General features: G+C 38.0%; 1 long non-coding RNA gene across 2 annotated transcripts in view; it reads left to right on the top strand.

The window, feature by feature from the left end:
• Positions 1-22,541, top strand: part of LOC124160659 — a 170,690-nt gene that overhangs the window by 75,567 nt on the left and 72,582 nt on the right. For both annotated transcript variants that reach the window (XR_006865218.1, XR_006865217.1), the window contains exon 2: positions 19,667-19,747. This is a non-coding gene — a long non-coding RNA (uncharacterized LOC124160659). The remainder of the gene's footprint in view (positions 1-19,666; positions 19,748-22,541) is intronic.

Below are 22,541 nucleotides of genomic sequence, written 5' to 3'. Positions count from 1 at the left end.
TTGATTTGTTTATGGAATGAATACTTCTGTATATTGTTGAATTGATGCTCTTGAGTGTGTATTTGGGATTAATTTGATTGATCATATTAGATGTGACTTTGAAAATGGAATCTCTTTTAATCTGTTTTTTTGCGCTCAATCGTTCTTCTCCATCGTTATAACCTGAGGCTCCGAGTCCACTCGATAGGAGCTAGCGTAGACTAGGCCATCATTTGCAGAGTATTCCCCAGCAGGCATCGCCCACCGCGCAGCCAATTCAATTACTAGTCCCTTGCGCCTGGCTTGGGATAAGGGTGCTACGGACGGAGGGTGGTGAAGATCGAGAGCATAAGGGGAAAGCCAAGGAAGGGACAAGGGTGAAAGAAGGAACGAACGCAGAAGGGAAGCAGAAAGCATAGATGCAGGGTTCCCAACAAAGGCGTATCCAGCATGTTTTCTGGGAAGGGCACACAAGGACCTGACCGAGAAACGATTTTCTCATACTTGAGTTTAAAAAAAAAGATACAGCAATTATTTCACGAAATATTCTTTATTTTAATATTAAAGTTATTCATATGAAATTAAATGATTGAGGCTCCGTAATACAAAAAACAAAACGAACGTGGTGATAAACTTATCAAAATATTTTTCTATATTTGAAGCGTCTGGGGGGGAACGCGCCCCTTTCCCCCTCCTGAATTCGCTTTTGGTTCTCAAACACTCCGGTACCGACTGCAGGGGTGAATTTTTGGTGAAGTAAGTGTGTATCCTATATAACTGTGAAAATCAGCTAGGAAAAATGAGATACTTACTTAGATACACTTAAAACGCTTTCTTTATTGATTGCATACGACTAGCAAGTATTCACGTATTTTTTCCCCAATTTTCTGCATAATGAACCAAAATGTCATAATATGGCTCTCTTATTAGTTTTGATAGGTTTTAAATGAAGATTTGGAGTTTGCACATCTAATCTATTCTTGAATTTGGTGAATTTACGACAGTTGTCAAAGCAAAAACTCATTTCACTTGTACATTTGCTGCACTTATCAGTATCGTTGGTTTCTTCACTTCAGTAATTGCAACTTTTTTTCGTGATTTTTTGGATATCCATGTACACATTGACATATCATTATCATTAAAAATGCATGTAGTTATCAATTTATAGAGGAAATATAACGAACATGAAAGAAAAACAAAGAGACAAAAATGTGGTTATATGATTTATATTTATTTATATTATATGATTTAGTGGTTATAAATAGATGGAACAACGAAGGGAAATAAATTGATGCATGCTTTAAAATCATTCCAATACAAATAAATTCCATTTGCTCACAAAAAAGTCGTGAATGTGCGTAGGCACTAGTGTGTCACCGTTTGGACAAATTAATTCTGCACCAGGTATATGGGAACCCGAGACAGAGCGTCATATCTGTCCACGAACGCTACTAATTAAGCGCGGCTACGGAGAATAAGAGGGGATCCTATTAAGTGGTTTACGCCTTGTCTTCAGTGTCCTGGTTTTTTTAGCCGTGTGGATGAGATGAGGGAGGGTTTGACGTTCGAGGAAAAAGTAAGCATGACGTTGGTGAGGACTAAATGGGATTTATTAGGACAAACTGAGAGTACTGATTGGGTGGGTTTACTTCAGCGGTAGATATGTTTAAAATTGAGTTTCTCTCATTTTTTTTACAGAGAAAATATTATAATTACAATTTCTTATTCATACCAACAGTCCAGAAAGGAAAAAGCATAGTTGCAAAAAGTGGATGATAATTATATTATAAAGAGTACTTTTAGTAATACTTTTTAATTAGAGCCTCCGTATATTTTATGGGTTATAGAAATGTATGCAATCGCTAGCATTATTTCTAACGAGCTTTTGCTTTTGCCATCCAAACATGGTATAAAGTTTATTTGACAGTAAAAGTAATTAACACAAAAAAGTAAAAACAAATTTCCTATAACACACTATATGACTCTGACAGAAAAATGAAGAACTCTTAGCGTGGCAGAATTTCAATGTTTTTTTTTAAGATATACCTTTATTACACTGCATTTTTGGACTAATTCAATGTAATACAGTATTAAAATTTTACTGAACCTTTATTCAATCAAACTTTTTGCCCACAAATTTTAAACGTGTTATAAGGTAATATCATAGTTAAATAATCGTAGTACAAAAAAGTAGAAAAATAATTTTCTTTGGAAGAAAACGTGTCTCTTGCAGCAATTAAAGAACTCTTTGCGTCATTTATCAATTGTTTTTAAATGATATACCCTTATTGCACTGAATTTTGGACTCGTTAAAGTTTTCATGCAGTACAGTATTAAAATTACGCTAAAATTTGTACTCGATCGATATTTTTTCTGCACACAAATGTTGATTCCAGCGAAGCCAAATCCGGACGTAAACCACGTGAATGGGATGCATGGCTGTAACGTACGCTTCGGATGGGATGAAGTAGAGACGGCTCCAGAGAAATGGTGGCGGCACGGATTTGCCCGCGGAAGAAGGATTGCAAGGAGCAAATTGAAAACCACAAAATCCTGAGAATCGTTTAATCCCTTCTGTGCCGCGGAGCAAAGCGCTGTGTTTTCGGCGAGGCCTCCGTTAGTTTCGCGGGATGACTTCCAGGAGGAGTTTGAGGCGAGTGGGAAAGCGAACACCCACGGGAACTAAAGGGAGGGTCACATTAATGAGATTAGCCGTAATGCAATCCAAGCACGGGAAGATAGGAAGGGAGAGAGATTGATTTTTTATTGCGTTATGGCACCAGCGGCCCTTGTCACTTTTGATAGGAGATCCGCAGCAGAACGTAAAAACCTTAATTAGTGATCGGAGAAGAGCCCTCGAAAATTAAAGTAGGGCGATGGAGTTATGAAAACATATATGGGATATAATTTGGGAAATGGCGATAGATACTTCGCGAATAACGGGATCATTCCTCCGAAAATATGGCTATTGAATCATAAACTATTTGTCACTTCATATCTTCCATTTGAGCGGACGCGTTACTTCCATTCAGTCAGTTTTTTTCCATGACGCCTTACTCATGTAAAACTTAAGCTTTAATTTAGTTATTTTTAGGGCATGTTGAGCAGGCCCTTTTTTACATTTTTCTATTTATTAAACATTTAGCTTTTAGCTCAAGAATTTCACAAAGACAGAGAAATGGCGATAGATAGACTATTTGCATATAAAGTACATTTATGCGGCGACAAATAGTAACTCTAAACGCCCTAAATCAATTGATGCAATATAGGCATATTTTTTGCGAAAATTTTCTCATTGAAAATGAGATTACGCCCTGATGAGTGAGGAATGATTAGAATTTGGAATTTAGGTATCATCTTGGGCGCCCTTAAATCCGGGATGACGAAAAATATCTAACACGATACTTAGACTATTTGAGAGACAGTGTCTCGTTCTCTTAAATCAATGAGAAAACAATACCTGTACGTTTAATTTAGTTGTGCTGACGGCAGTTTATAAAACTTCCAAAACAGTTAGGATCCTGTACTCAATTATCCTCCAATTCGCGCTTATTGCTTATTTTATGGAGATAGATAAAACTATTTGCGAGTAAAGACAATGCATAAAATCTAAAAATAAAACATTACAGTATCATTAAGATCAATGTGATTATGTTTTTTGAAGAAATTATTGATTTTAAATTACTTCAAAAACTATATTTCTACTAAATTATTCCTCAGCAACCCGTCAAGTACTGTAATAGCTTTCATACTTCCAATTGCTGTGAGAAAGGCTTGGTTCTATTGGGATTATATTAATTACTCATATAGTCATTCCATAATTAATAATAAAATGACTGAACGTTAGTAACACCTGAACATCCTGATAGAGAAATGGTGTCTCCCGAAAATCTGTTTTACAGTGCCAGTTAATTTTGTAATGAGTGATTATTCACATTTTAAACCATATTTCAGTTCCTCGTATGTTAAAAAAAATATATATGCGAATAAATTTTTATAGTTCTTAGTTGATTATGTCAATAAATTAATAATTTAAAGTAGCATTTCTATCAAAAGAAAATTTTGTTTCGCAATTGAAACAATGAAAACTCGTACGAAATGAGAACTTGACCGCTTTAAGTCCATTTAATTCGCTTAATGCAAGTCCTTTCCTAATTGACTACAACAGTGAGAGGGATGTGGAGCAATATCACGCTCCAGGTGGCAGAGAAGGAGAAAATACGAATCCAACGCAGACTTTCCTCGAAATAAAGCACGTTGTTTTTTAACCAAATTTTTTCTTACTCGAACAAATGCAGAGCTTTCGTCAAAATCTCCGACTAGTCCCCAATCCCTCAGCCTATCAGTCCTCTCCTTCCTTCCGCGAATCCCTTATTAGATCCTCGAGAAAAGTCTCTATTTTCGCCTACCGGAATGAAATAGTCTTTCCATCTCCAACCTACCTCCCCCGTCTACATATTCCCTCCTTTCTCTATTCCTTTAATTACCGAGGAAAGTCGGCGCGGACTCATTATGCATAGCTGGGGCTCACTTCTATATTTTTTTCTCTTTCTCTCTCCCCGGAAGTTGATTAACCCGAGGGAATTCCAACAACTGAAGCAAAACTTCGTTAAAAATGGATGGCAAGGTAGAAAGGAACAAATGCGCGATGAGGAGATGCTTGTTTAGGGGTGGGTAAAGTAGGGGAACGCATGAGGGGAGCAGGTGGAGTTATTTCTGTACCGCCTCGGGTCGAGTCTCAAAGTCTTCAAACGGGAAATAGTGAGAGAGATGAGGGACTTGTCGGTGTAGCAAAGTGTGTCACCAAGAAGTCCTTTAATATCTCGCTCTTTTCCTTTCTTTCGATTCCGAATTAACCCATAATAATCCAATGGTGGCGTAACTAGGAATATGCTTTGAAGGGCATGGGGTAGCCTGCGTGATCGATCCACCCCAGGCAATGGGGGAATTTCTTTGAAAAATGACATGCCTGGAAATACATTTGACATTATATTGGCACAAAAGATTTAACTTTAAGAAGATGCAGTCATTACATGTAGACAATATTTTTAAATATTATTTTTGTTCCTATGAGGCTTTGAGGGGGCCCCTCATCCCGTCAAAAATGTAAGCCAAAACGTTCATGCTTTAGATATAAATATCTCATCCTCCAGATCGTGTTGATTGCTTAATTTTATGGAGATAGATAAAAGTATATGGAAGTAAAGTCATAACATACGCATTCTATAATCCAATTTGTGAGCCAAAATGGATTCTAATATGCGTTATCATTCCATGAATGTGATATTCAGCTGTTGCCAGGTACATTTCCTGATTCATTTATTTAGTTCTGTGATGTTTGTTTTGCTTTGAGAAATAAAAAGGTTCAGTTCCTGTTTTGCTTGGGAACGACACCGTTGATTAATTATTTTTTGTATCCTCGCATACGCCACCATATCATACGTTTTAGTGGAAGTACTAAAGATTAAATTATACTAAAGATATTTTAACAAATTTTCACGTTTAGGAAAGAAATATTGAGTGAGGAGTTGGAGTTATTAGTGTACCACCGCGGGTCGGGTCTCGAACTCTTCAAACGTGAAAGAGAGTGAGGGGAGGAACGGGAAGGTATGGCCAAGTGTGTCACCAAGAACTCCTTTAATATCTCTTTGTTTTCCTTTGTTTCGATTCTGAATTTAATCCTGCCGTTCTGTCCTCCCCTCACTCCGAATTTTCATCTTTTTTCTTAGAAATTCGACCGAGGTGTAATTGGACGGCTTGTTTGCTTGTGATGAGATTGATGCTATATAAATAGGAACAATAAGTAATAAAAGGGTTTCATTTGAGACTCCCGGTATTGCGAAAGAAACATTTTAATGATTTTCATTCTTCTAATTTTGTTTGTTACTATATCTATACATCAAAAATGTTTTTGCTTATTATTTTGGTATATTTTCCTAGTAAAACTGAATTTTATTGCAAGGCTTCAATCTATATTCTAGCTCAGGTTTGAAAAATTCTGTTTGCACGAATTATAGTTATTAAATCTCATTAATATAATTGCATTAATCGTTAAAATACTAATTTCATTTATCGTCGCATATATCATAACTATTCATTTTTAGCATGATCATAATATTAAAATTACTTTTACGATGGAAATACTATCATTCGTGGTCATTTTCTCCATAGCACTTGCTTGTAAGTTTTGATTTCCATAAACCTATCCGGAAAAGTATGGCCTGAAGATTACAGAAATATTTTTCTGCAAGGTAGGAAATAGTAAGGTCTAAGAAAAGGGACTTAAAGTCAGCCACTGTATTCTTTGATTTCATACAGAGCTTTGAGAACTGAAAGGAGATTATATAATCGTGCACTAGTGACTAAAAATGGGTACAGAAAATTCATTGCTTCAAATCATCAATTCTGATGTCATTTTTCGTAAATTGTGAATTTCAATGATCGTAAGTATGAAAGCAAGGGCTCGTAACTCCAGACGTGTTGTTGCTTAAGGCAGGAGGTGTCACGGTCTAAGACTTTTTTAAGGAATATTGACTTCTTCGCATTTCTGCGGGATTTTGAGAAAAAGAAAAAGGGCATCGTCTGGATAAATGGGTGGCCTAAAAAAATCATTTTGAGTGCATGTATTTTTACAAAGAGGAACGTTAAAATATTTTTTTCTGCCTTGCCTCATTACTCCAGAAATAAATTGGTAACTATAGATGTTTCACACTGCCTTGCCATAGAAGGGCCTGGGAGTACTCACGAGAAATTGAAAGAGGCCATTCATTACGGGAGAGAAGATTGCCTGTTTTAGTCCTTTCTTTCAAGAGGTTTAAGGACACTTCGTAAAATGGATACCATCATACGCTAGTTTACCAGAGGGTTCAAATTCCTTCATATTCATTTTAATGCAAGCTTCTTGGTATAAGTTTATGTTTTATGCCAAGGCTTTACTACGCTCTTGATTACAATGCTACCGTATATGTAAAATATATTCAGATAGTTACTTTAAATTAATATTATATTTTCTGTATATATTTTTACTGATTTATTAGGGAAGTATAATGATCTTTATAATTCTCGAAGTCGATTCTCGATAAATCGATTCTCTTATGACGCTTTCTGAGCTATTTTTTCCTGAAATCTTCGTTCTAAAAGCTTTGTTTCAGATTACACTTTCTATGATATATAGTATTAATACTGATTAATAAAAGAAGATTTCTTAAGGTATTGTCCATAATTCATAAATAGAAATCTTTTTCATAATTATTATATTAGCTACAGGTTCCTACCGTCTTAAACACTTTCATTATATCTATTCATTCATTCTATCCTCTATTGTCACTTGACAAACCTCCCTACACCTTGTGCAGCATACACTATTTCCTAAGAGTCCAATTGTTTCTATCTTATCTCTTTTGTTAATTTTCTCTTCTTGTCGACAATTTCTTGTAGTTCTTCATTCGTTTTTATCTTTATCCCTTACGTGTTTTTCTCAACGAGATTAACTCCTGAGTCAGGATTATGAGTACATAGTAATTTTTATACTATTTTTAACTATTGGAATTGTTGCTTTAGATATTCTACAATATTTTATTTAAAGTTTCTTCTAGTAAAATAAATTAACAAAAATAAATTTGATTCTCTGAGTCGCATTCATTCCATTGTTGATGAAATAGTAATTCTAAATAGGTGTACCCCATTCATAATACTTTAATTTTCACCTATGAATAAAACTCGAACACTCTCGCTACTTTGCTTTTATGCGCACTCCTTGTTTTCCAAGCAGCGTTCTATTCCAAGGTCCCAAAGTTACTTGCACGAGGTACTATGAAGGAGGTAGGAATTTCGACAAAGTGGTTCCAGCGTGAAAAGTTTCCGCTATGGGGCATTCAAGGTGGGTTGAGATGTTACACTGCTCACTAAAGGGAAAACGCTAAAGGGAAAAAGTTTTCTTTGACCTAAAAGTTTCACCCAAAAATTCTCTAGACCTCAAAGGAGAGTGTGAATTCGTCTGGATGGAATTTGAGACCCAGGGAAACAATACAAAACTTGTATGTTCCTACTCAGAACGGACTTTAAATTTCCGCCACTTCTCTCCCGTAACTATTATTACTGTTGTAGTCCTTGCCACAAGGTTCAATTAAAAAGTATTGCGCCTCTTTTATTGCACGCGTTAGAACTTTCAACTCCACGTCGAAGAAGGTTGTTGCGTTGTAAACTCTGAGACCGTTTCAAGGATGAAGCTCTTAATCTATGTTATCTTTTAAGTCTTTTTAATCCGCATTATACTAGATGTACCTTTTAGTATAACTCGTAAGTAGGTCTCTAGAGAGAAGTTAGGATGCACCTTATCCGCTGCCTCATTATTTAGTTATATGGTTTATTATTTTCTCTTTTCAGAGGTTTGTCTGCTTAACTTTTCAATCCATGGTTCCTTTGAAGTAATTTGCTTTAAATAAACAGTGGAAACTTAACTGCTAATAATTAATAAGATCAAATGGAGGCAAAAGGGAGGTGGGTATCATTTCCCCATCAATTCCTCTAAATAATAATGCACTTTATAATTTTAACTTTTATTCGAATTTCTAAATATGAATTCTGAAAACTTTTTTTTTGTTGTAAGAAAATCTAAATTATGAATTTTCTACTGAATGATAACCCTTCACATGCTTCCCATTTATTTGGAATTTTCACATATTTACTCGCAAGTCCACTTCGACATTTAATAGGGAGGACTCACTTGTTCCCAAATGACAATTAAATATATTCTTAAAATACATTACTTGTAACAGTCGAGTGGACTCTCCCATATGACTACGTGAGTCAATGGAGCCGCGAAGTGGAACATGGACTAAATACATCGAAAAATTGCATATTGCATATGGGACTGAAGTGCGTTAGCAATATTCCTTTTGGTTTTGAATTGATAGAAAATCTTGTCATTAATTCTGAAGCTCATTTAAACAAACATTCATTGGTTTAAAAACAGTGTTTGGTAAAAAATAATTAAATCCATAAGGAAAGCGTTTCGGTCCACGAATTGAGACACTATTACCTCTATGCGAAAAATATTAAATGACAATTTACCTGCCAAAAATCTACGGCTTTATCTAAAAGAATGGTATTGTTAGACTTCCTGGTGATCTCACTAATAAGTTTCAGCAATTAGTAAAGTTTTACATTCTTCTACATCTGTCAGAAAGTAAGATAGGCTTACCACATAGTAGAACACGTTTGCTCGCTTAATACATGGTCTATCCAATCCATAAATAAAACAACCCGGTGAGAGCAGTTGTGGTTACTGAAACCGCGTCGACAGGGAAACTAGCGACCTTTTTAAATTCAAAGTTCAACGATTTCTCAATTGTCCAACTCATGTATGAATTGCAAAATTCCATGCAATTTTGTCGGTAATACCCAAGGTAACTCCTCTCCCTCCTCTCAGTCACTTTTCAACAATCTTCCACTGTCGGAAGCTATAATAGATGCTGAAAATGTCCTTGAAGGAGAAGAGGCAGGACTAACCTTCCTGACTTATTTTCTCAAGTTTTTAAAAGTATGTGTGTAGGAGAATTATTTCCATTAAACGGTGAATATTTAAGACTTTTGAAAGGTTTGGAAACTGGGGTCACCATTACCGTCTCTCCTCGCGGACCTATTTATGCGGACGATTTTGAAGCTAAGCTCTTTGAAAGCAAATTGTTAAACCCTAAAAAAATATATTTCTGATACCGTTACATGGACGATACCTCCCCAATATGCGAAGGTACAAGTAGGTAATTGGATTGGTAAATATAAAAAAAATCCCCGACAATGTATGATAGACATGGCCAGCTACATACGTCAGTTGTATAGGAATATCTATGAGCCAAACGTGTAGCAGTATGGCGATCGTTAAAAAACAATGGTTTTCGTTGATGGGTGTGTAGCTTGCAATATTGCTTCAGATCACGAGTTTTGCGTAGCTAATATTCTCAAGCTGTTCGTCATTGAAATAAGGGCGTCACTATGTTCTACGTAAATTCTGTTAAAAGTATATTCTCTCTATTTTTAAAACACCGCCCGGAAACTCCTATTTGGTTCGTAATTCCGGCAAAACTCGGCGCTATCGCTAGGTTACGAAAAAAATGTTATGGTATTGATAATGATAGTTTTACTTTCACAGAGGCACTATATTTTCTTGAGCAATAACACGTCTAGAAAACCTTGTTTAAGGTCTTTTCAAAAGTACATCACAGTGCTTTTCCTAAGTCTATGTGTATTGCGGTGCAAAAAGGCTAGTTGGCCTATTGACATGATGAAATTTGGCCATAGCTGTTTCGAAGCACAAATAGACTGGGGAAAGACCTCATATCAAATTTTTCTTCGTGGGATTCTTGTTACTTTTCGTAAGCCTGAGTTTCACTGTGTGAAGTTATACCGTAGGCGAGATCGTGGCAATTTGTTTTCAAGAAACACGCTTGAATTTCGAAAATATTGCCTTTCCACCACTTTCCCGTTGTAACATTCGTACGTCATAAAGCTCTTAACCTTAGATTTATTATATTTGTTGAGAAATTAAATAAATTTAACGTCCGTTAAAAATGTTTTTTTCTCAACGAATTCCTCATAAGTTAACCCTTAATAACCCAAAGCTGCTTCTGGGAGAAATGAAATTTCATTTTGAAATCTTGAATTTTGCACTCAATCATAATCATTGTGGTAGCTAAGTATTTCGTCATTAAAATTTACACCACGAAATAATGTGTAGTTAAGATATTTCCTAAAGAGAGCTGAAAATTTACATAATTTTAATGTTGCTCAGAATCAACATTGGGCTGTAATGGGTTAACGCCGACGAGAAGGAAAATACATGTTTTGTTACCCTTTCCCTCTCAAGGTACCCTCACTTATTTTTCCATAATTTCCGTTATTTTAATTAGAGCATCGTCCTTACTTACTCTTGATACTTGCTGGCTCTACCCTTTCTCCTGATACATACCCTTTAGCAATTCAACATTCTTCCTCCGTCCCAAGCCTTTCTTCCTCCCGTACCCCTATCTATGTACATAACTAATACTATACCCCCAAAAATCTAACGTGCAAATTTTATTACATAATTTCACTACGGGTAAGCGACACTTTTAGTTGTAAATAATTGTATAAATAGAAACTTTGTTTTAAATACCCCACAAAATATGTATTCATATTTCCTGGTTAAGAGATGCATAGTAACTTAACCACCATTATCGATTATTCTCGGCGTACCCCCGACTGGTTCGTCGCGTACCCCCAAGGGGTATGCGAGCCACCGGTTGGGAACCGCTGGTCTAGGGAATTCCCCATGCAGTTTCCGTTTTAAGGCTTTTATGTTGCCCATTCCTACTTGAGACCTTCTCCCCCTTCTATCGCCGCAGCGCACTCTATCCATCCTCTCCGTTGTTTTGCAGTGAACTTCCTCCCTCTTTCTCTTTTTCAAACTTTCCCAATTTCCTCCTCCGTCCGTCGCCACATTCAGAGAGTGTAATTTCGACTCGGGATGCTCGGCGCGTCATCGTTCCCTCGTCGTGGAAATTTTACGGAAAGCTGCGGTCGAAGAGGTGGGGAAGAAAGAAAAGAGTGAGAAAGGGAATTCGCCTCCTCCTCCTCCCTCATCAGCATATTCAGCTCGTTCTTGCGATTGCTATTGCGGGTCAAGGAGGTGGCGGCTATGTCGTCAAGGGGAACGGAGGTGGAAGTGAGTCCTCGTCTTTGAGTGCCGTCTCAAGAACGCCAGCTACTACCTCATTGAACCCCGCGAAGTTGCTGCATTGGTATGACAAAGCTTCAACGCAACTGCGTCAGCTTAGACAAAAATGTAACATTTTGCTGCTGTTTTTTTCCTTATTATCAATATCGCCGGTTAGATTCATAGGCATAGTCTAGTAAATCGATTTAGAACTGTAAAAATGCTTCAATAAAATCGAAATTAGCAGTTTATATAGGGAAAAAATCTGTGTAGCGAGCCTTCTCGGATGTAACCTAGAATAACTGCATTCTATAGTTCCAGCATTATCTCTACTCTGAAATCATTGGCTTCGTCATGTTCCAACTTATTCTCCGAAACTGATAGCAATCATATTTGTCATTGGGCGTACAATGGAGACAATTACCACGATTAAAGCTTGTGAGGCGTTCCCAAGCAATTTTAACGCGAATCCAATGATTGGTTCGTCGCAGCTCTCTACTCAATTCTGGCATCAGCAAATCTTATACGACCAAAATAATTCTTCACTTTCATGTCCTTCATTATTTTCTCCCTTGCATTATATATCACATTTTACTGCGCATCTTTTATCTTAGATAACACTCATCATTCGGAGATAGTGCAGTACCTTCCAAAGCATCATTTTCCCGGATGGGTGTAATATCTCCAGATGTCTTGCCAGAGATGGAAAACGATCTTCCCCTTTGATTCAACCCTTTCTCAAACTCCTCAACCTCCAAATTCTCTCTCGCCCATTGCCGCCGGCCGGCCATTCACTCCGTGGGGGACTGTTTGCAGACGTTGACGTCAGCGACGCGTCACAGCTGCGCGTCCCTATCGCCCTCTGTACTGATTGTCCCGAAGAGGGATCAGAAAATCGGAGTTTGCCCATGAAAGGTTCAACGACTCCTCGAAACACCCAGAAGTGAAATAACCCTGCCTAATTTCGACCATAACCTCGTCCTTCTCATCTGTAGGAACTCATTTCACGTCCCCTGCAGTGAGGAGTTGTTATCGCCCGAACTGTTCCACTTCCACACCCATAAACTTACCCAAGCCTTCATGTGCGGCCGAAAATCGGGTTTCCAATTTCTGATTTCTCCCTCTACCTTCACTGGCCCAGCTAACATTTATCAATAGGCACTACCTGCCTTACACCTCACTCCCGTTCGACTAGTTCAACTCGACTAACTAAATTCTTCGTTTGAAACTGACGCTATCATCTTGAAATATTCAGAATTTATGGAGTATAATGGCATTTAAGCAGCTCAAATTGAAAATATCTCAGTTTTTTCTCAGGCATAAAATATATATATCTATATATATATATATACAATGTATTGGAAAATACGAAATGCACGTGGCACGTAATATAAATAGTTCAAGTTAATGTCGTTACACACAGAGACACAAAAAAGAAACAGAGGCCATAAAAAGGGTATTGGTCGTCGTAAAATATTGACAAAATTTGTACAGTGATGTGTTCCCTCTTACCTCTCTTTTTTTTATAAATAGTTTTCATTAAGGTGGTTACTCTCCCTATTTGTTTCACCTAATGGAATGTAATTTTGCATGGGCTCGATGAGTACAGGTTACCTTAGGCACTCAAAGGATAGTGGTAATCTTTGTGAAAATTCATCTAATAATAATTAGTGACAATACAGTAATTTTCCACACCATGTTTATCTAAATTCAATCGATTTCAAAGTGTCTCACGACATTGTCAAGAGTCGTTGAGCCAGCTCCGGAACACGCCGTGATGCATGTCGGTATCTGTCGAGCTTTAACAAGCCACTAGGCCAATTACTAACTTGTCCCTAGTATCATTACAGTCATAGTAAGCCTGATATTGAATATTATCAGTCCGTCTCCATTAGTCATTATAGACGTTTTCAGATTACTTTTGGACATAACAAATATTATTTTAATTGCTTACACTATAGATAATTTTAGGAAGGAAAATATAAATACTTAATACCAAGTTTTCTTTCGATTTCTGCTACTTATTTATATTGCCCATTGTTATTTTGAATTTAAAAAATTAATCCCTTCCCATCATCCAATCTAGTCAGTAAATACTTATTCTAAACCGCAAGAATTAGGAATTCCTGATCCACCTCTCCGCACCTTAATCAAATCCGAATTGAGTTCAACTGGTCTAAGTTCACTCTCATAGGATTTCCTTTCACGGCGATACGTCGTGTTTTATGATAGGAACCAAGGTTTGGAATTGAAGGAACGTCTATACCTTCTTGAACATGCGACGAAGACGGTTTACCTAATTGAAAGTTAGGTCTATGCTGAACAGGTGAACATTTGTATTATGCGCATGGAATATTGTAACAGATTGCAAGTGCCCTTAAAATGTGGGCGGGCTAGTGGCGCCGACTCCATGGTGCCTGAGGGGGCCCGAGCCCCCTCAAAGATTCGATATGGGTGTGAGGAAAAAATCTGTCAGGCTTGTCAATTTTCCCCGGAGCGTCCAGATATCGAGATTCGAGTTATCAGGGTTCTAGTGTTGATCATCTGACTTCTAAAATGCTTAAAAAACTTAAAACTCACTACTTATAAAATTTCTCGGGGCAAGATCCCCGGTTTGGGCCCCCCCAATATTTTTTGTAAGTGGGCATCCTGGGGCGGGCCGTGCGAGAATGAGGAGAAATAGGTTAGAGCTCGACTTGATTGAGGAAAAGAAGTGAGTTATGTAGCAGATACGCATGATAGACGGGAATAGACAGGAATTTTGAATGTCACACTATCGGGTAATGGAGGGACACTGAGATGTATGGTAAAGTTGCGTAAAATTTGCTGTTCCCCCGTGGCCATTAAAGAGGACTAAAAGGGAAAAGTGTGATAAGTAGTACGCATCGGACGCTTGAAATATGGTTATGGAGGATAGAGACGGTGAAATGGCCGGAGTAAATAACGAACGAGGGAGAAATTTTATCGGTTCCTTGGAAGTAAAACTGCCTTTTTAGATAAGGTAAATAAAGGAAACGTGATGACAACGGTCAATGTGCTGAAACTGTTCTCTATATGTGGATTTGGAAATAACATTGCTGTTTCTACGATTGTAATGCTATTCGCTTGATAAAACTGTGCCATAATTCACTTTGGTCTTTCATTTTGCGGAAGGTTCGTAAGTGGTTTAAACGGATTTAAATTTGTAAGCTCGGCTCGAAAAAGCTAAATTATGGCTGTTACTTATTCAAATATTTAATGAAAAAGCCAAATCTACTTATTACGTTGCATATTCAACCAACTGCCAATTTGGTAACTGGATTACATGGGCTAATTCAAGTCTTAAAATGGAATTTAACTCATTTTTACTGAAAACGCTGTCACTGATGAATAATGCATGGCTTATACGAGCGTAGCATGGAGTTTTTTGGCAGAAGCAAATATGCGAAAAATCCTGGTACTATTTTACTCATTCCATTCCAACTTATATAATCTTATCGACATGGACGTATTTTTTCAAATTTTACACGCGACGACTGCTTTTTAATAAAACGTGAGCGGAAATGTTCGCTTCAAATAATTACGTATCACGTATAGAAACTTTTGCGACTATATATTTTCAAAACAAGTAAACTCGCCACCGCCGACTGAAGCTACGCTTTAGCGAGAGCATTTTGTTTTTTTTTTCGCATCGTGTTTATTTTGCCGTCCGTTTTTTATTGTGTTTGCTTTGACGTTGCGTCGTTGTTATTTTTTTATCAAACTTCCTCTCGTCACTTGAATGTCTCTTGTTTCGCTCATCCGACCCTCAACTGTTTCGCATCTCGTCACGTGACCTCACTCATAGAGAGGGGGGGTGAGGTGTCGTGTATGTGAACTTTTCTTTCCCCCGCCTTTTCCACCCTGGTCCGCTGCTTTTCGCATTCAGAGCTCGTCTTCCCGACTGGAGCATGACCGCAAGGGCTTTCATGCCAGCTCCCCTTGACTTGTACACACTACCCTATCCTCTCAAACTCTCTCATTTCATCCCGTACCACACCTTTAAATTCACTCGTTCGCACAGCATGCCCCTCGCTCGTCATCCCCTGAATTCAGTGCTGAACGGTATCTCAAAATTAAAAAACATTTGAGTTGAAAACAAATTCAGGTTGGAAAGGATGTGAGAAGGCCCAAAGAGTTCACACACACACACACGTGACTGTATGGAAAAAAATTAATGAAATAGAAAATAAACGATGTGAATGCTTCTGCTCTTGGGCAGTTTTTCACGGGAAAGGAACAGATATTCTTCTTTCATTGCTCCGCGTACCGAGGAACAATGAGCAGCGGCGAAGCGTAACGTCAGAAAAAAACAAGGGACAGCACTGTGGGGATAAATAAAGCGTTTTTTTCTAACTCTGGAGGATAAAATAATTCGGCGCCACCCTCTTCAATTTTCATGCATTATATGCATGTATGCAACACATTTCAGAAGGTAGGGGGAGTTGGAAAATATTGTTTACACCTGAATGCGTTGGAACAGCAATTTTCTTACTTCACCCCTTTCTTAAATTTATCATGGCTTTGTCACTCAATACCAAATTATAAATCCTCTCCTTTTGTTGCACTTTAAACTATCCAATATTAAATGAGTATTTTTTAGGGCATTTGGTCTGTACAAATGGCCACTTGTCGTCGGCAGCAAAGAGTACTGGTGTAATTGAAAAGTGCCCGGTGATATGAAGTACTAAAAAACTTGATGTGATGACACGTGACATCATGACAAAAAAATATTGGAATGCATTGACATTTATTTATACATTTTTACTTTTGAGTATCACAATATAGACATTAAAATAGAGTCATTAAAAGCCTGATAAAAAAACCCTATTATAGAATTAAAAGGCTTTTTATCATTTCTACCTAATTTCTTCGAGTCTGTTTTATGTTTTGATCGATCAAAGTTAAAGCTGCTAGTATTTCTGAAAAATAATTTGTAAGCCCCTTAAAAAATATTTTTGAAATAAATACATCAAACTTTAAGAAAAACAGTACTGTCCCAAAAATAAATTCTATTCCACCAGTTTAATCGTTAAGAGAGGGGTGGAAATTTTGTGCAGGGAGGTGGCTTCATTTAACCCATGGACCTTGGACCGCTTTTATCCGAAAAAGGCGCGACAATGCGAAGCACTCGTCAGCCATGGCCACGAAGCGAAGCAAGCGGGAAACGAGATACGAGCGCTTTCCGCGAATGGAAAAGAGCGGGAAGTTGCCCCGGGTGAGAAGCGAGGACGAAAAAAGAACACATGAAAAAAAGGGAGCGACAAGAAATGTGGAAGAGCGCACAGAACAGGCATGGGCTTCTGGGCGTGTAAATCATTGGGGGGGATCTTAGAAAATTCAAATAATAATAGACATTTAGAATTGGATAGAAAATTGTAGGGTAAAGATAATGAAGCCAACTCCCTGCTCCTATTCGTGCGTAGGTTTCCGTGGCATTGTTCACGATGACTGCTAATTTCCGGGTTCTCCAGCCGCGTCTGTCGTTTATGGTTGACAACAGTTTCGGAAGCCATCCTGTTTCCGTCTTCAGGTCGAAGGTGAGAAGTTTTCATTTTGTGCCGTGTTATATAATATTAACAGGTACAACGGCTACCCAATCAGCAACGTTTGGAAGTTCTGATCAATCAGCGCACAGAAGGAGATCGGGCAGTGCTATATAAGACGGCAAAAAATGAAAACTTCTCACCTTCGACCTGAAGACGGAAGCAGTATGGCTTCCAAAACTTTTGTCAACCATAAACGACAGACGCGGCTGGAGAACCCGAGAATTAGCAGTCATCCCTGCTCCTATGTTTCACTTCCTTCTAAACGGTTGAGATTATGGAATTGAATTTATTTTTAGCACGCTAATATTTTTTTACATTTGGATCAAAGTCGAAAATATTGTTTTCAAGGAGCTTACTGATTTTTTTCTGAAAAACAAGCATCTCTAGGTTTTAGTCGATTAAAGCAGAAAACATACTCAGAAAAATATATTCTAGAAGAAACAAAGAGTTGGAAAGCAGATTAAAGCTAATTTTTATAGAGGGATAATGCAAAATAATGCTATTTTATTTTTTAAAGAATGGTACTTCAATTTTTTCCCATTCTGCATGGGCATATTTCACATCGCCATTAGTGACATAGTCCTTAGGTTTTAGCAACACTGTCGCCTTCACGGTATTGTCACCTAATATGGTTGGAAGAAAATTACTTTGCTTTTCTACAAAACACACACTTTATTGCCGACTAGTTTCGGTACACTGTACCATTTTCAAGACTAGTGATACACATAAGATTTTGCCGGGATATATACACTGTGGTCGGGTGATTGGAGGGGAAGGGGAGGGGGGGAAGTAATCCCCTTCCCCTCCAATCACCCGACCACAGTGTATATATCCCGGCAAAATCTTATGTGTATCACTAGTCTTGAAAATGGCACAGTGTACCGAAACTAGTCGGCAATAAAGTGTGTGTTTTGTAGAAAATCAAAGTAATTTTCTTCCAACCATATAATGGAATTCTACAAAGTAAAGGCCTCAACAATTCAGTGTATTGTCACCTAAGACTAACTTGTCTTCCAAGTGCCCCCCTCCCCATTGTTTTAACTTTATTCTGGATATATACATATTCTCTAAACTTCTCGGATTTCCAACCGGGATAAGGTCTGCATATTGTAAAGCGACGTTTCGTTCGGCATATAACATATTTTAGCATTTTCTCCGCGAATGATAGGCTTGCGATGTCCTCAATATGGGCAGCAAAAATAGTTTTAGTTTTGTTTTTCTCTGAGTTAATTAAAATGCACGATCATCATATCCAGCATACACCGACCTAACTTCGTGGTTAGCGAAATTGTCATTCATTTATGATACTCTCCTACTCAACGGTATCCATGAAATAGTTTCCAAGGGTCCTCAAAGAAAATTAACGAAGTTTTGGGCTACACAAACAATCCAGATGCAATATTCTGGGTCATAAGAAGAAGAAGCTGGGGAAGGAATGCAAATATGAAATACTTTGAAGACAGAGAATGAAAGCGAGGAAGAAAAAATATTGGGAGGACGTATTGGAGAAGAGGAAGATTTAAGGGAGAGAAGGAAGAAAGAAATGAAAAGCGAAACGCGCAAGAGTGGTGCGAGGGGGAGAGAGGAATTTCCTTGGGAGCGAAATGAAGCATAAGTGTGGGAGAGGCCCGTTTGAGAATGCCGCCCGCTGAGATGGCCGGGAAGTTTGTCGGGAGGAGAGTAGGAAGGGAGAAAGAAGTTTTTATTCTGGTCGGGGGAGTGAGTTATGAGCGAGGGTCTACTGTTGCAACCAAAGAGAATCGTTATAAAAACACGCGTTACGCGTTTTTGATGAATTACCGCTTTTGCAGGAATAGTTATCGGGTTTTCCTCCGGGTATTCTTATGGGTCCATGTTCCCAACGTTTCAGCGGTTAAATCTGGGAACGGTGAGCGAAGATGTACTGTTGCAACCGAGGAAAATCGTTATAAAAACATGTGATACGCGTTTTTGATGAATTACCGCTTTTGCAGGAATAGTTATCGGGTTTTCCTCCGGGTATTCTTTTGGGTCCATGTTCCCAACGTTTCAGCGGTTAAATCAGGGAACGGTGAGCGAAGATGTACCATTGCAACCAAGGAAAATCGTTATAAAAACATGTGATACGCGTTTTTTATGTATTACAGCTTTTTCAGGAATAGTTATCGGGTTTTCCTCCGGGTATTCCTTTGGGTCCATGTTCCCAACGTTTCAAAGGTTAGGTCTGGGAGCGGTGAGCGATAGTGGCCTGTGCAACCGAGGGCATTCGTAATAAAATCATGTAATACGCGTTTTTGATGAATTACAGCTTTTTTAGGAACGGTTATAGGGTTTTACTCCGAGTATTACTTTGGGTCCATGTTCCCACCGTTTCAATGGTTAATACTTTAATAATAAAAAAAGGCTTTTTATCAATATAGTTCTAACGATTGCAATTTTTCTTCACCAGGTACCATGAAAAACATTTCTCCCGTGGAGGACACTAAGAAAGGACTTGAACAGCTGCATCGCAATATCTGTAACAACAGTGGTAAGTCAAATAATTTACAACAGCTACATATATTTAAAGAATGGTCTTTTTTATTGGTTTCATTTCAGTACTTACTTGTAACCAAGTTCAAATCATATTTACTTGTTCGTGAGAGTGTCAAATTCTACTATTTTTATTCGATGGAAATGGCGTAATAAAATGGGGAATTCATTTTTAAATAAAAGGTGCAAAAACTTTGCTGATTTTTTATGGTTGAGTAATACTTTAAATAGCTTTTCAAAAATGCGATATTTAAATTACAGTATTTTTGAAAATCTTTTAACTTTGACTGAAAGTTAGACATCTCATGTCCCTATATCGCAGTATTATTACTAAACCTTTTTTTTTTATTCTCAGCTTTTACCCCTCTACCGAAAATCCCATCTATTTACCAAAGATTTCTAAGCTACGGTGATTATCGTTACTACTCAAATTAATTATTTTGTTTAACTCCATTCACCAAATTTGCACATCTGCAATAATCACGCCTACCTTTTTTTATGTCTTAATGCAGTCCATTTCCTTAATATTCCAATCGCTAAAATCACTATTACTGCTACGCTGTTAAAATTTAACGCTGGGAGGGTTAATGGCCTTGCGGGTAATGCTCTCCCACTTTTGAAAGGCAACTCCGAGCATACATTGCCGATCGCTATCGAGAAGGCTACCGTAGGCAATCTTCGTGGTCTTTGTGTGTACATTGCTGGAGGGTAATGACTGCTTGAAAGTTACCTGCGGAGAGAGGGAGGTTTATCGGCGAGACGGTCGAGGGGATATTGCCCGAAGAGAGAAATCTTTCCGCGCGGAGAGAAGTTTTGTCTTCGGGAGGTCGTCATGGAGAACTCCCTCGTGGCTAGGATGATGCGGGAAATGATTTAGTGTGGGTTTGGAATGTGTTGTTGTATACTTGAAGACGATGGAAGATAATCGATAGAGGACGAATTACTAAAGACAATGACTTATGGGGAGATCAAACCGCTACCCGGATGTTTGTATTCAGTCGGCTGCAAAGATAACTTTGTGCGTGCTAATCACTATGGTAACGGGAGTGTGTGCTCAACCCTGGAGTTTCACAAAAAAGAGGGCAATTTTTATCAGGTATTACGAAGAAATATTTCTTTGAGCTGCATACGAAGGCTGCCAGTTGGGTGGAGTTATCCAATTGTGTGTGAAAATGGACTTTTAGGAGGCCTTTACAATGTATTGCTTAAAATTAGTTTACCATCGCCTTTCCGGTTTTGACACTTTTAACTCATTATAAGACCTTTACTTTGAGTGTTACAATAATTTTTTCTCATAGCCTCCAGCCTCTTCTTAAGTTGAAAATGGAATATTTTTTAAGATTTTACACTTTTTCGGCGAACAGAATATTTATGCTTTTCTCGGAATTCCGCGCGGGTAAGATTTTGTAAGGGCGCCGAAGTTTCGGGTGCCGACTAGCCGTAGAGAATGGGTAACGAGTCGGTATCCGAAACGTCGGCGCTCTTACAATACCCTACCCGCGCGGAATCCCGATAAAAGTTTAAATTTAATGGAGAGTTTGTTTGCCCTATTGCAAAAAATATTCCTGGAGCAAATTTAAAATTGGTAAGAGATGTAAATGCTGTAAATAGAATTCCACCTCAGGTTACTTGAAGTTCTCTTCTTCTCAATGATTGCTGACCTTTAAGATAATTTAAATGTGGGTTCCTTATAAATGCTAGGCCCAATCCTTTTCCCATTTCATTTTCCTACTTTTCTGCCCCAAACTAATCCCAGTTTAGACCCTCTGAAATGGCAGGTTTTAAGTGTGCGCGTTATCCTAATTGTTCGGCAAAAAATGATTATGCGTTTTCTCAAATCTCTTCATACGTTGAAAACGACAAGCTTTTTGCCCAATTGCTAAAAAATTGATGCTGGAGACTGATTAGAAAGAGGTAAAAGATGCAAATAGTGTACATAGAATCCGACCTCTTGTTACATGAAGTTATCTTCTTTTTTCCCATAGTTCAATCCTTAAGGATCCGCAATTATAATTCAAAATGTAGGCTCCTCATTAATCCTGTGCTCTTGCTTTTTCCCATTTCATCTGTCTACATTTCTTTCCCTATGCTCTCCCAGTTTAAACCCACTTAAATGGCAGTAAGGACAGGTGGCGTATTCTTAACAATAAGTATTCGACTAAAATGAATATATATAGCCTCAAAAGTTTTCGTAAGTTAAAAATAGCAAGATTTTTGCCCTATTGCTAAAACCTGATGCCAGAGACTGATTGAAAATTGCTAAGAGATGTAAATATTGCAAATTTGACCTCGTGTTACTTGAAGTTATCTTATTGTTCGCATAATTAAATCCATAAACACACTTTAAGATAATTTTAAGTTGGGTCCCCTATAATTTCTAAGATTATGCTTGGACCATTTCATATTCCTACTTTTCTGTCCCCATTCTTTCCTAGTTTCAACCCTCTTAAATGGTAGTGTGGACGTGAGCACGTTTTTCTAAGTGTTCGACAAAAAAAATGAATGCACACTGTGGTGTATCGGGTTTAAGTCAAGCCGGGGGTAGTGGTGTCGAAGAGGGAAATGACGGAAAGGGGTTTGGAAGAGAAAATGCAAGCGAGAGAAACGAACCGTAAGATTTTTTTCTCCCCCGAAAAACTTCGCTCGTTAGTGATCTTCGCAAGCGAAACAGTTTTCTCCCCTCCGTTAAAAAAATCCCCCATCGCACTCACTCGTGGAGATGTACTTTGGTCGAGAAGATGGGGTGGGTGGGTTGAAGAAGGGAATGCTGGGAAGCGAGTCACGTGATGATT

This window comes from Ischnura elegans, chromosome 6 (assembly GCF_921293095.1).
Source record: "Ischnura elegans chromosome 6, ioIscEleg1.1, whole genome shotgun sequence".
Lineage (NCBI taxonomy): Eukaryota > Metazoa > Arthropoda > Insecta > Odonata > Coenagrionidae > Ischnura > Ischnura elegans.
The sequence above is the reverse complement of the archived record's forward strand: the minus strand, read 5'-3'. Positions and strand labels throughout refer to the sequence as shown.